The 12,505-nt window shown below is 34.8% G+C and overlaps 1 protein-coding gene across 15 annotated transcripts in view; it reads right to left on the bottom strand.

Moving 5' to 3' along the window:
- The window catches only part of NCOA1 (nuclear receptor coactivator 1), a 245,320-nt gene that overhangs the window by 186,641 nt on the left and 46,174 nt on the right, over nt 1-12,505 (bottom strand). For 12 of the 15 annotated variants that reach the window (XM_012788105.3, XM_012788103.3, XM_076000595.1 and 9 more), the window contains one exon: nt 7,920-8,022. The gene's annotated coding sequence lies outside the window, so the exon portion shown is untranslated. Of the gene's footprint in view, nt 1-7,886; nt 8,023-12,505 lie in introns of all 15 variants that reach the window. The other 3 variants (XM_076000596.1, XM_076000597.1, XM_076000592.1) reach the window with 1 other exon arrangement.

The following is a 12,505-nucleotide window of genomic DNA, read 5'->3' as shown; positions in this document are numbered from 1 at the left end:
AAGTTTTCTTTCTTACTCGCGCCTATTTGCCTTCTTTCATGAAGCTGAGTTATCTTACTACGTCATAATGTCCTTCGCAGTTGGCTAAAGATAAACCGAAAAACCCATGGAGTTGGGGCAAGTTACATTTTCCCCTAAATTGTTTCCACACTGCCCAAAATAGGCAAATAGTCTTTTAATTTTTCTCAAACTCAGGACTATTATAAAAAAGTTCCTTGCAGAGAACACAAAGATTATTCATTAAACCACCATAACACATTATTAACAGTTTTTCCAATCTGTCCCAGGCCTAGGACTTCTTAAAGTAGTTAAACCATATTCTCTTCTCCTCATTTCAAAAGTTAACTAAAGGATAAAGAACAAATTTTAAACAAAATTATGAAGTAGTTGTCTCTTAAAACAAAAGGTATATTTACTAAATACATATTATGTGGTAAACAGTGTACTAAGTGCTTTGCCTAAAATAATCTCATGTAACTTATGTAAAGTCAAATAGGATGTAATTACATAACAGGTGTAGGGGTTAAGGGGAGGAAGGAGTAATTTTATCTAAGTGTCACAGAGAAATTCAGCAAGTGGAACCAATAAAATCAACAAGTAATTGAATGTAAAATGAGCCATGAATAGGCTACTTACAGATCAGGAGGGAAATATAATAATATTATTTAAAAAATACTACAGGCTGTTATAATACACTTTATTCTTTGGTTTCTGGCTACACACTAAGCTAATTCTTAGTCTCTTAGAAAGTACCTTATATTTGTACAGGAGTAACCTTAACTTCACTCTTGATTCCCTAAGCATTAAGACAACCTCCAATTACAAAATTATAAATGAAAACTGGCCTTAAAAGTTGAACTCCTTGACCAACACACTAAGACAAACAAAAGAAATACAAAGTGTAACGATTTGAACAGAGGGATTAAAGATAAAAAGTTATAAAGAGAGATACAAAAACTAGAGAAGCATAGACTCTAGGGCTAAAATGCCTGGATACAAATCCCAGCTCTAACACATACCAGCTAGGTAAACTTGGGCAAGTTAATGTCTATTTTGACAGAGTTCTTGTGATGATCTAATGAGTTAATCTGTATAAAGTGCTTCAAAGAGAGTCTGGTAAATAGTAAGCACCATAAAGTAAAACTGTCCTTTGTAGGCAATGTGATTTTCTACACAGAACACCCAATAGACTCAAGAAATTATTAAAAATAAAAATTCAGCAGGTTGCTAAATACACATAATTCACTTTTATTTTTGGACCTTTTTCTTATGGAATTTTTCAAAAAAGTTAGAGGCTAATATTAAGAATTACCCCTCTTCCTCTCCACCCCACCCCCAATCACAAGTGTCTCGTGCATGATCAACACAGGGCCAATCTTGTTTAATTCCCATCTACAGCCTACAGCCTCCCCTGTCCTCCAGATAATAATGAAGCAGGATCCCGGGCATAACTTTGCATATACCAATATTTCAATATGTATCTCTAAAAAGGACTTCTAAAAAATATAACTACATACTATTATCACACCTAAAAATTAACAATAATTCTTTAATGTCAAATATCCAGTCAGTGTTCACATTTCCCTGGTTATTTCATAAATGTTTGCTAAAATCTGGACCCAAGTAAAGTCCAAACATTGCTGTTAATCTACAGTTTCCTTTTGTTTCTCTTTTATCTCCCTACAATTTATTTCTTACAAAAACTAAGTCATATGTCCCAAGGAGTTTCCCATAGCCTATATTTTACTGACTACATCCCCATGGTATCATTTCATGTGTTTCTCTGTGTTCTGTGTTTCCTGTAAACTGGTAGTTAGCATTAGAGGCTTGATCAGAGTCAGGTTCAAGTTCCATCTTTTTGACCCGAATACTTCATTGGTAGTGTTGAGAACTTTCATAAAGAGAAAGCTAATGGTTAGCTGTATTTCTTCTTGTGATGTTAGCAACCACTGATGATCTTTACTTAGGTTCAGGAATTCATTACAAAATGGTGATGTTCTATTCTATCACTCCTTCTTCATTTATTAACAAGAATGCTCTGAGGAAAAAAAAACAAAAAACTTCCCCAACTATTTGGTTATCCTAAACTATAGTTAGTTCCTTTGCACAATCCAAAAAAACTAATAAGTTGTTTTTTGTTTTTTTTATTTTGGAAACAGAATCTCACTCTGTCCACCCAGGCTGGAGTGTAGTGGCACAACCATAGTTCACTGTAACCTTGAATTCCTGGGCTTGAGTGATCCTCCCACCACAGCCTCCCAAGTAGCTAGGACTACAGGTGTACAACACCATAGCTGGCTAATTTTTTAAATTTTTTTGTAGAGACAATGTCTTACTATGTTGCCCAGGCTGGTCTTGAACTCCTAGCCTCAAGTGATCCTCTTGCCTCAGCCTCATAAAATGCTGGGATTATAGGCTTGAGCCACCATGCCTGGCCATTTTTCTTTTAAGTATCATTATGAACTTGTGGATTTAAACATATTTGATATGATTCATTACATTGCAGTTATGCTTACTGATGCTCAAACTGTCTCATCTTTGGCCAGCCAGAGCCCATTCAATTAAACACCTGAGTCATTTTGCCACAACCCAATTAGTGTTGGATAATTCATTATAAGATGTTCAAGGCCCCAAGTTTAGAATCAGATTGAACCTATAAACCAATTTTCATATTTAGCTGGTTTCTTTCTTATTCTTTACTTCTATTAAATTAAAAATTTCTAATTATAAATAATAAATCAGTTGTATTATACAGTCTGGATATTATGATTGAATATAGTCCCAGAAATTACAGCAAGATTTCTCACTGACGTCTACCTTCAGCATTCCTTTTAATTCTAAAAAAAGTATATCCCACTCAAAGCTGGAAGTTAAATGCTTCAACTTGAGAGATTGAAAAAAAAAAAAAGATTCCTAATCTACTCTCTGCTTGCATTTTTGGCTCTGGAAAGAATTTCTTCATGTTCTATTTCAAAATTTGAATATGGTTTTTAATCAGACACAATGAAAATTCACTGGGTTTGATCAATTAATAAAATCATCAAATGTGGGCAAGTGATCAAATTTTTAGAGATTGTATTATTTTGTACCATAATTTAGACTTTTATAAAACCCTTATATTTCATCCATAACATTAAAACTCATATCATGAATATAGTCATAAGTTCAAAATATTTGAAATACTGAAGTTATTTGATAAGTTATGCCTCCTGAAATCATAGAAATAGCATTAACAATAATAAAGAAATATTTCTTTACCTCATTTTACTAAAAAGCTAATAAACATGTAAACCCTTTCCTCCTACATAGTTAGGATACATCACTGTGAAAACGCAGGATACTATAATTGCTGACCATTTTGTCACAAAACTCTGAAAAGAGGTGGTACAACTTATAGATGTAACCAAAAATTGCTTACATCCACAAGTTTCACTCTTTTCTTCAACATTAAGTCAAGATCAAAAGACACATTACTAAATGCCAATTCATCTCTCTGAAAAAACCAGGGTATGAATTGATAATCCTGGTACAATCTCTTTTACTCAAAAAGCAAGTACATCCTTTCCTACAGCTCAAGTTGTTTGTACTTTGATCAGAAGGAACCAATACACCTTTTCTAGGCTATCATGGCTTTAAAAAGCCAGCAACCGCTACCACCAACAAAACAAAACGAACCAAAAACTCTTCTGCTATAGTAATTTTGCAGCGATAAACAGTAACAGACATGCATCAAGTGCTAGTATGTCCTCTGTACAACAATGCATGAAAGCAAATGAAAACAAAATAGCCACCATTAGCATGGGCACATGACAGTAATTGCTTTTCAAGATGGTATGTCTTTGATAAGGGATTTTTGCCAAAAGCTCATTTTACTTTCTCTCCAAGCATAATATTTGCCATTAACTTTGAAACTGGTTTTACAAGCTTCTCAGTAGTAGTGTGAATACAGCTGTTTTTTGCTATGAGAATACCTCAGAATGATACTTCAGTAGTGTGGTCTTCTCCATCTTTAGCAATAATTCATTAATTTCACACTAAAATGCATTATTTTATACACTTATTTCATTTTTATCACATCTAAAATTAATTATTATAGAAAAGGAAACTAAGAAATATTAATTCAATTTCCCAGGGTAACATAATAGTAGAAGAGCCAAAGCTTGTGCTCTTGCCATCATACCACAGAGAAAACTGTAGCAGGGAATACCCATTCCCTTAATATACCTTGCCAAAATTTGTTTTCAAATATTTTACTGATTCCAAACAACATACTTTTAACCACTTTGGTTCGGCGCTCACCGGCCGCAAAACCTTGCCCACAGCCGGCACTCACAGTCCGCACAATAGTTTGTGCTATGCATTGACCACGAATCCGTTTTGCTCTTGTGTCATGATGAAAGCTTTAAAGCACTGAAAGCTTGTTTTACTTTACAGGCAGCTTTACTTGTAATGTAAACCAGAATAAGTAACATATACATATATGTTTTCATTACGTTATTTTTTAATGTTCACAATTTTATTCTGATAAATAAAAAATTAGAAAAGTCATATCATGGCCATTGGCTAAAGCAGACGCTCAGTTCATCTGTGGCTATCGACTATAGTCAACGCTCGTACCAAAGTGGTAAAAGGCACCATTTTAACTTAATGTAAATGGTAATCCAGGATATAACCTTGCAAACATTCTAGGGCCTTAACTCATCCCCTCAAATACTGATTTTGTTTTATTCTTATCTCCCAAAACAACAAACCCCATAATCTTAAAATCTAAAGTCCTCTCAAAAAAATTACAAGAAAGTATTGTTCAAATGTATTATATAAAGCTTCTAAGCACAAGTTTGGGAAATTTTGACTTTTTTTCATTTTCCAAAGGGAAAATGACAAATATGAATAGGGGCTATCACTCTGTGAACACTTGCAAAAGAATGGGGAGATATAAGAAATTGATAAATTAGAAATTCCTAATTTAAGGATTTAAACAATCTAATATAGGCTGCATGACACTTTCACAAGTAGAATCAGTTAACAACCACAACCAATTAGTGAGCAAATTCAATTGATGAGAACTTCCTATTCCCTAATTTTTACTTGTGTTAACGTCTGAATATAGAACTTAACTATATTACTTAGAAAGGGATTCTAAATTATAATTTTATGTGCTCATTTTATTATATGACTGCACCTAAATGGCTTCAAATAGATGTATTTAGTCTCTCTAGCTCCAGAGTAAGCATTCTACGTAAAAGATGTCTTCAACTGCATTCATGATGAAGTTATTGAATAATTAATATTTTTCTACATATCTAGAATCATTCTTTGCAAACTTTGGGCATTCAACTAATGTTCTTAAATGAAAAGAATAAAGAAATATATACCTAAAAACAAAGTAAAATGGCTCTCATAATAAGACAAATTATATATTTAATCATCATTACCATATGATTCAAAAGGACACCACCACAATTAGAAAAATACATCCACTAGCTGCCAGAGAAGTTTTAAAAGTTTCATCAAAGCAACCTCTTTTTCACCTGCTACTTGATTTGAGATAACTTTTCTTTGGCAAAAATTACTCAATTATTCCAAGCCCTTCTAGGAGATAATCCACTTATTTCAATTGAGGTAGTTTTGGATGTCAGTATCATGAATTCTTATAATTTTGGAATTTATTGCTTTACATATTCTTCTTCCAAAACAGAAGAGCATGAAATTAGGAATCCTAGTAATAAGTGATACATCTTTCTCAGATTTTCACCTTCTTTATATTCTAGCAAAATATTAATTTACAAATCTCTGTAACATATAAAGAGAAACCAACCAAATTTGATCTGTCCCCTAAAATACTTTCCATACCTTCTGCTTATTTGGAAAAAAATCTATCAATAGTCAAAATTAAAAATATTTTGTTTTTAAATAAACACTTAACTAACTCTACTCTGTTTGGAATTTATCTATATTTTAGAAAAATAGGACTATTTTTGATTTTGCTTTCTGTTAATATTATATTTCCTTTTTGTTTTCAGTTCTTATGTAGTCTTTCAAGTAAGGATCCACTCCACGTTTTGGAAGTGTCACTTGATTCTTTAATTACATATTTTGCTTTTCTGGTCCAAGTGAAACTAATCCATTAGATCCCAACGGTCCTACAGAGACAGCCTATGGGGAGTAACAGTGAAACTTCTTGGTGAATAGAAAACCCTTAACAAAAAGTTTAGGAGAAATAGAAAGAAAGGAATGAAAGAACAATCACTAAGGTCTCTGATATCAGGTAGGTGGACTCTGTTAAGATTACTGAATTTAGTTACTCATCTCAGGTGTCATGATGTGAATAAAATAATTATTAAATTGATATTTATTTGTTCTAGTTCTAACATAATTACTGAATCTTAATCTACACTTAATATATGTCTTATAATTGACATGCTTGTGTAATTATAAGGAATATATCCTTTTTAAGTGGATCTTTTCTGAGGGGGAAAGGAACTCTTCTCTAAAAGCTAAACATTCTAACATGTAAGAACTTAAACCTTAAAAAACCTATATATAAAAACCAATATTATATTTGGGTCATTAAATATGAAGTGCCTGATTTCTAATCAAAAGGTTAGTTTATTATATCTCAAACATGAAGTAGTACAATTAATCAAAGTATGCGCCTAAATGATCAACACAGTTTTGCCACCTTAAAGGTAGCTTGCTTATGCCAGCAGTGAAGAAGCCTGAAGAGCAAGTGGCTATGAAATTGCAAAACGCTTTTTCCACAGCTTGTTGAAAACTGAATATTTTTCCTTGCAAGAAGTGGTCCAAAGCCTGGAAGAAGTGGTAGTCAGTTGGTGCAAGGTCTGGTAAATATGGTGGATGACAGAGAGTTTCCAAGACCAGCCTCTATAGTTTGACCAGCATTGTTTCTTGCAACATGCAGTTTTGCAAGAGGATTGACCTGTCTCTATCAATCAATCTCAGCTGCTTAATTACAAGCATCCTCATCATTTCATCCAATTAGTTGCAGTAGACATCCACTATAATTGATTGACCAGATTTCTTGAAGGTATACTAATTAATACCAGCACTGGACCACCCAAAAGACACCATTAGCTTTTTTTGATGACTATTTGGTTTTGGACTGTGTTTCGGCACTCCATCTTTATCCAACCACTGTACCAAACAGTTACAGTTGTCAAAAAGAATCCATTTTTCATCACACGTAACAATCAGCATAGAAATGGTTTGCCTTTATGTCATAACAGCAAAGAAAGGCACACTTTGAGATGATTTCTTTTCTGAGGCTCATTTAATTCGTATGGTACCCATCTATCCAGCTTCTTAACCCTGCCCATTTGTTTCAGATCGTCCAATATTGTTGGAATAGTAACGTCAAACCTTGCTGCTAATGCATGTGTAAGTTGAGATGGATTTGCTTCCACTACAACTTCAGGTCATCATTATCCACCTTAGTCTCAGGTCACCCACATGGTTCATTTTCAAGATTAAAATCACCAGAATGGAACTTCTCAAACCATCAACACACTATGCATTCATTAGCCACATCCTTGCCAAACACTTCATTGATATTTCGAGCTGTCTGTGCTGCATTGGTTCCATGATGGAACTCATATTCAAAAACAACAAGAATTTTTGACTTAATCATAGTTTCACAAAAATTGCTCTAAAAAAAAATTGAAAGATAATCACAAGCCAAAACATGCTCTTGAAAGAATAAGGATTTATCTTCACAATAAAAAAAAAAAAAACAAGAAGTGTGAAAGTGAAATGTCAGATATCAACTGTTAAACTTAGTCCTTAAGGAAATCAGACATTCCATACTTAATAACCTAATAAAATGACTGCCAAGGAGTCAACTTAAAGTAAACTTGTGCCTCAAATACCTTAGAATAAGTAGAAATTCTAAATGTTGGTACCTTCATTTGGAAGCAAGGTTTCCTACTGCATGATCTTGCCTGGTGGTTCTTGATTTTATCATCAGAGTCACTTCCAGTTACGTTTCCATTAGTATGGATAGATCTAAATTAGGAGAAAGAAGACAAATTTAGGCCACTGAAAACATCACAGATTTTAGATACTGTGACATATCACTGATTCCCTGTGAGCATACAAAGATTCTTACACAGATGCTTTAGTTGTTCAAGAAATATCAATTCCTATTCTTGTCACTACTAGTAAGTTTTATAAAAATTAAAGAATATATAATGGATAAATATGTAAGTTGACAAGAGATAGTTTACTCACTTTAAAAAAAGTTGAGAACCCCAAAGGAAGTATGCAGTACATAGGGATTTGCCTTGGTATTCCAAGGGAGCAAGAGGCCCATAACTAATTAGCTTACTCATCAGAGCTGCTAAAGTCACCCCAGCAGCAGTGGCCTCAGTATCCAGTGTTAGGTATAATGGAACAGTGAGAGTACTCCCAGCAGAAGGTAACTCTGAGATAAAGAAGTACCCAATACCATGGCTACTATTCATTCCTAGGTCACTGGAACTCTTTCCAAACTTTTGTCACTCTACCTCATCCAGCCCTACAAGGGGTGGGATGGGATAGGGCTTTCTTCATGTTTTCCTTAACTACTTGTGTAAATTGCTTATATTGTGAAAACACAGGTTGAATATCCATTATCAGAAATGCTTGGGACCAGAAGCATTTCAGATTCAGGTATTTTTGGATTTTGGCATATATACACTTACCAGTAGAGAAACCCAAATTTAAAACCCAAAATTCAAAATGCTCCAATGAATATTTCCTTTGAGCATCCTGTTGGAGCTCAAAGCTCAAAAAGTTTCACATTTTAGAACATTTCAGATTTGGGATATTCAGACTTGGGATGCTCAACCTGTATTATTTCTCTCACTTATATAACATTTTCTCAGTCTTATTATCACTGGCCCTTAATATAGAAGTTTTTAAGGGTACAGATTTGTCCATCATTGCCTTTTTCTTTTATTATTTCTCTGCTTTGAAATTTCTGCCTGAGTGAGACGGAGACCCCATCTCTACTAAAAATAGAAAAATTAGCCGGGTGTCACAGTGCACGCCTGTAGTCCCAGCTACTCTGGAGGCTGAGGCAGGAGGATCGCTTGAGCCAGAGAGTTGGAAGTTGCTGTGAGCTAGGCTCTTGCCACAGCATTCTATTCAGGGCAACAAAGTGAGACTGTCTCAAAAAAAAAAAAGAAAAGTTTACTCTATGATCCTGCCTAAAACCTATCAACCATTATAGTCATAAACTCTGAAAGCAGAAGGATAGTTCTCAGAGTGATAGGCCTCAAAATATGAAAGCTACCCAATCTCACTGAGGGTTTTAATGGGCCTGGAAAAAATTAAATATGTTGCACAAGAGACACAAGTCAAGAAATGTTTCATTCTACTTAGTGGAATCAGGAAAGGCTTCACAGAGGAAGTATCTTGTTGGGTTCAATCCTAAGTGATGAAGTGCTCAAGAGGCAGTTGAAGGAAAAAGGAAAACATTAAAGAAGGATCAGTATAAACAGAATTTTGAAATAGCATGCCTTGTCAATAACTCTAAGTAGTTTCACTTCTGTTCAGAATGCAGAAAGCCACAAAAGAATGTTGTTCCCACTCTGATAAAGAAAAGAAAAAAATATATATATCTATTAAATCAAAACTTCCCTTAGCCTAACAGAGTAGAGATCACAAGGCAACCAAATAAATTTAATAAAATGCCAAGTAAATTTTATTCCTCCCCTTGGTGGGATAAACTCCTCCAAGGAAAGACTATACACAAACTGTTTCACAGTTTGTGAAACAGTTCTGTGACCTTTGGCAGGTCACAGAAAAAGAAGTGGCTACCATCTAAGAGTATAAGAAGAGATCAGCTAAAATTTTAACAAATTCTTAAAGACCAAGTATCAGTTTGGAATAAATGGGGATCGCAGACACAGGAAAGTTTTATTCAACTGCCAGATCTTCCGCATGCCTTAACCAGGTGCTCACAAGGAAGATTAGAAGTAGGACAGGAAACCTCAGAAAGCCCAGCATCCTTGAGGCAAGTATGTCCAGAGATGTCAAGGACAGGCCTGAAGCTATGCCGTATCCCCCAACTGTTCTCTAACACAGAAAAAAGCCTCAAGCCAATAGGGGAAGAACAGAAAACCCTCTCACCCCAAAGTCCAGGCAAAAATTGTTTCAGGAGAGAATAGAAGCAAAATGCTTCTGCCTCTGGGGGAGGTGTAGAAAAACACTGTCAGCCATGGGACAAGGGGAAAGATATATATAGTGTGTCTAGGAGAATGGTAGGGGCAAAAAACCAAAATACCCTCCAACCCCATGGGAGAGGGGGAGCAGGAAAAAGTGTCCCGCAAATGATACAGCACCAATACCAAGGAGAGATCTACTACCACTAGAGGAAAGGAAGGACATTCCTGTCCAGGACCAACAGCAAATACATGGCAGTTTGACTGCTGCATGGAAAAAAGGGCAGGAGGGCTGAAAAAGCCCAGCCACTGATGCCCAGGAACAAACAGCCTGAATATAACTGAGTCTGGACCAGAATAAAAGAGAAGCCCACCCTGCCACACAAACATGGCATTGAATAACAAACAACAGTCTATCACTGGGAGATGGACAACAACATAAAGAGAAATTCCTGTATTGCACATATATGCAAAGACTGTTGAAAGAAGAGAGTGGTACAGGAACACAGAGAAAACTCCTGTAGTACCACATGCCATACTCTAAACATAAGGGAACAGCAGCCAACTGCTGGAGAAATCTGAAGCCTATGGTGAACTAAAAGTAATGATGGCAACAGAACCCCAAAACCAGTTAAACTCTTGATTATACTAATTCAATCTCCCACAAAAAGAGCTTGATGGAAGAAGCAGCAAAAGAAAATAGTCTCTCCTGTTCTGCACACGACCATGAGCATTAAATAAAAAATTATTAGGCATGCACGAAAGCAAGAAAGACCTATGCATTGTCAAGAGATAAAGCAATCAACAGAAACAGAAATGACGTGGTTGTTGAAACTATCAGACACAGATTTAAAAATAACTATAACTATAAATTAAATGATAAACAATCAAGTAGAAAAGTAGACAACATGTATAAACAGATAATTTCAGCAAAGAAATGGAAACTTTAAAAAAGCAAAATAGAAAAGCTAGAAACAAAAAGAAAAAGATATCAGAGATGAAGACTTACTTTGACAGGCTCAATATTAGCCTGGACACAGAAGAGGAAAGAATAAGTGAATCTGAAGACAGGTAAATAAAAATAACCCAGAATGAAACCAAAGTTAAAAAGAGTGGGAGAAAGATACATTTCAGAGCATACAAGACCTGCAGATCTATATCAAAATGTCCAACACTCATATAATTACAGTTCCAGGAGAAGAAAACAAAAACAATGTACACAAGAAACATGGGAAGAAGTAACTACTAAAAATTTTCCCAAATAAATTCCAGACAACAAATCAGAGATCAAAAAAACCCCAAAGAAAAGTCAAGATAAACACAAAATGCACACATACCAAACAAACATACCTGGATACATCATAGCCAATCTACTAAAAACAAAGATAAAAATCTCAAAGGCAGACAGAGAAAAAAGATTATGTACAAAGAACATAGATATATAGAACAGACATGCCTAGTAAACAAATTGAGCAAAATTACAGGATACAAGGTCAAAACACAAAATCCAATTCTATGTCTATATAGTAGTAATGAATAATTAGAAATACATTAGCAAAATAATAGCAATTATATTAGCATTAAAAAGAAATACTTAGGAAAATAAATACAACAAAATAAATGGAAGACTTGTGTGCTCAAAAATATAAAAACCCAGTGAAAAACCAAAGACCTCAATAAATGGAAATACACTGTTTTCAAGATCAATCAATATTGTTAAGATGTCAATTCTCCCCACATTAATATAAATCCCAATTAAAATCCCAACAGGCTTTTTTGTACAAACTGCCCAAGCTGTAAATACCTCACCCCCACTGAACAAATTTCAATGACCCCTATAAAATCTACAACCTTAACTAACTACTTGACATTTTGGGTTGTTTCCCCAGAAATGGTGGATTTTCTGCAAGACAAAAGAGCTGAGATTTTGAAGGCCCCTGAGCATACTTCCTGCCACCAAGACTCACCATTTCTCACAATCTGCCCCCAATGCACGTAGGCCCCTCCTTTAAAAACCCATGATTATCTGTTAGGGAACCGGATTTGAGGCAGTATCTCCCATTCTCCAGACAATCTCCTTGGCAATCCTTGTTGTTTCAATATTTGGATCTTTGTGCTACAAGCTACTAGACTTTGACCAAAACCCCCTTGCAGTTCTACAACAAATCTGATCCTAAAATTTGTATGAAAATGCAAAGAATCAAGAATAGTCAAAACACTTTTGAAAAAGAACAAAGTTGGACTTATGCTCATTGATTTCAAGACTTTCAGTAAAGCTATAGTAATCAAGATATTGTGATGGTGGCATAAAGATATACACAAAGATCAATGGAACAGAAGGG

Source organism: Microcebus murinus, chromosome 3 (genome assembly GCF_040939455.1).
Source record: "Microcebus murinus isolate Inina chromosome 3, M.murinus_Inina_mat1.0, whole genome shotgun sequence".
Classification (NCBI taxonomy): Eukaryota; Metazoa; Chordata; class Mammalia; order Primates; family Cheirogaleidae; genus Microcebus; species Microcebus murinus.
This window is presented reverse-complemented; position numbering and strand designations above follow the sequence as displayed.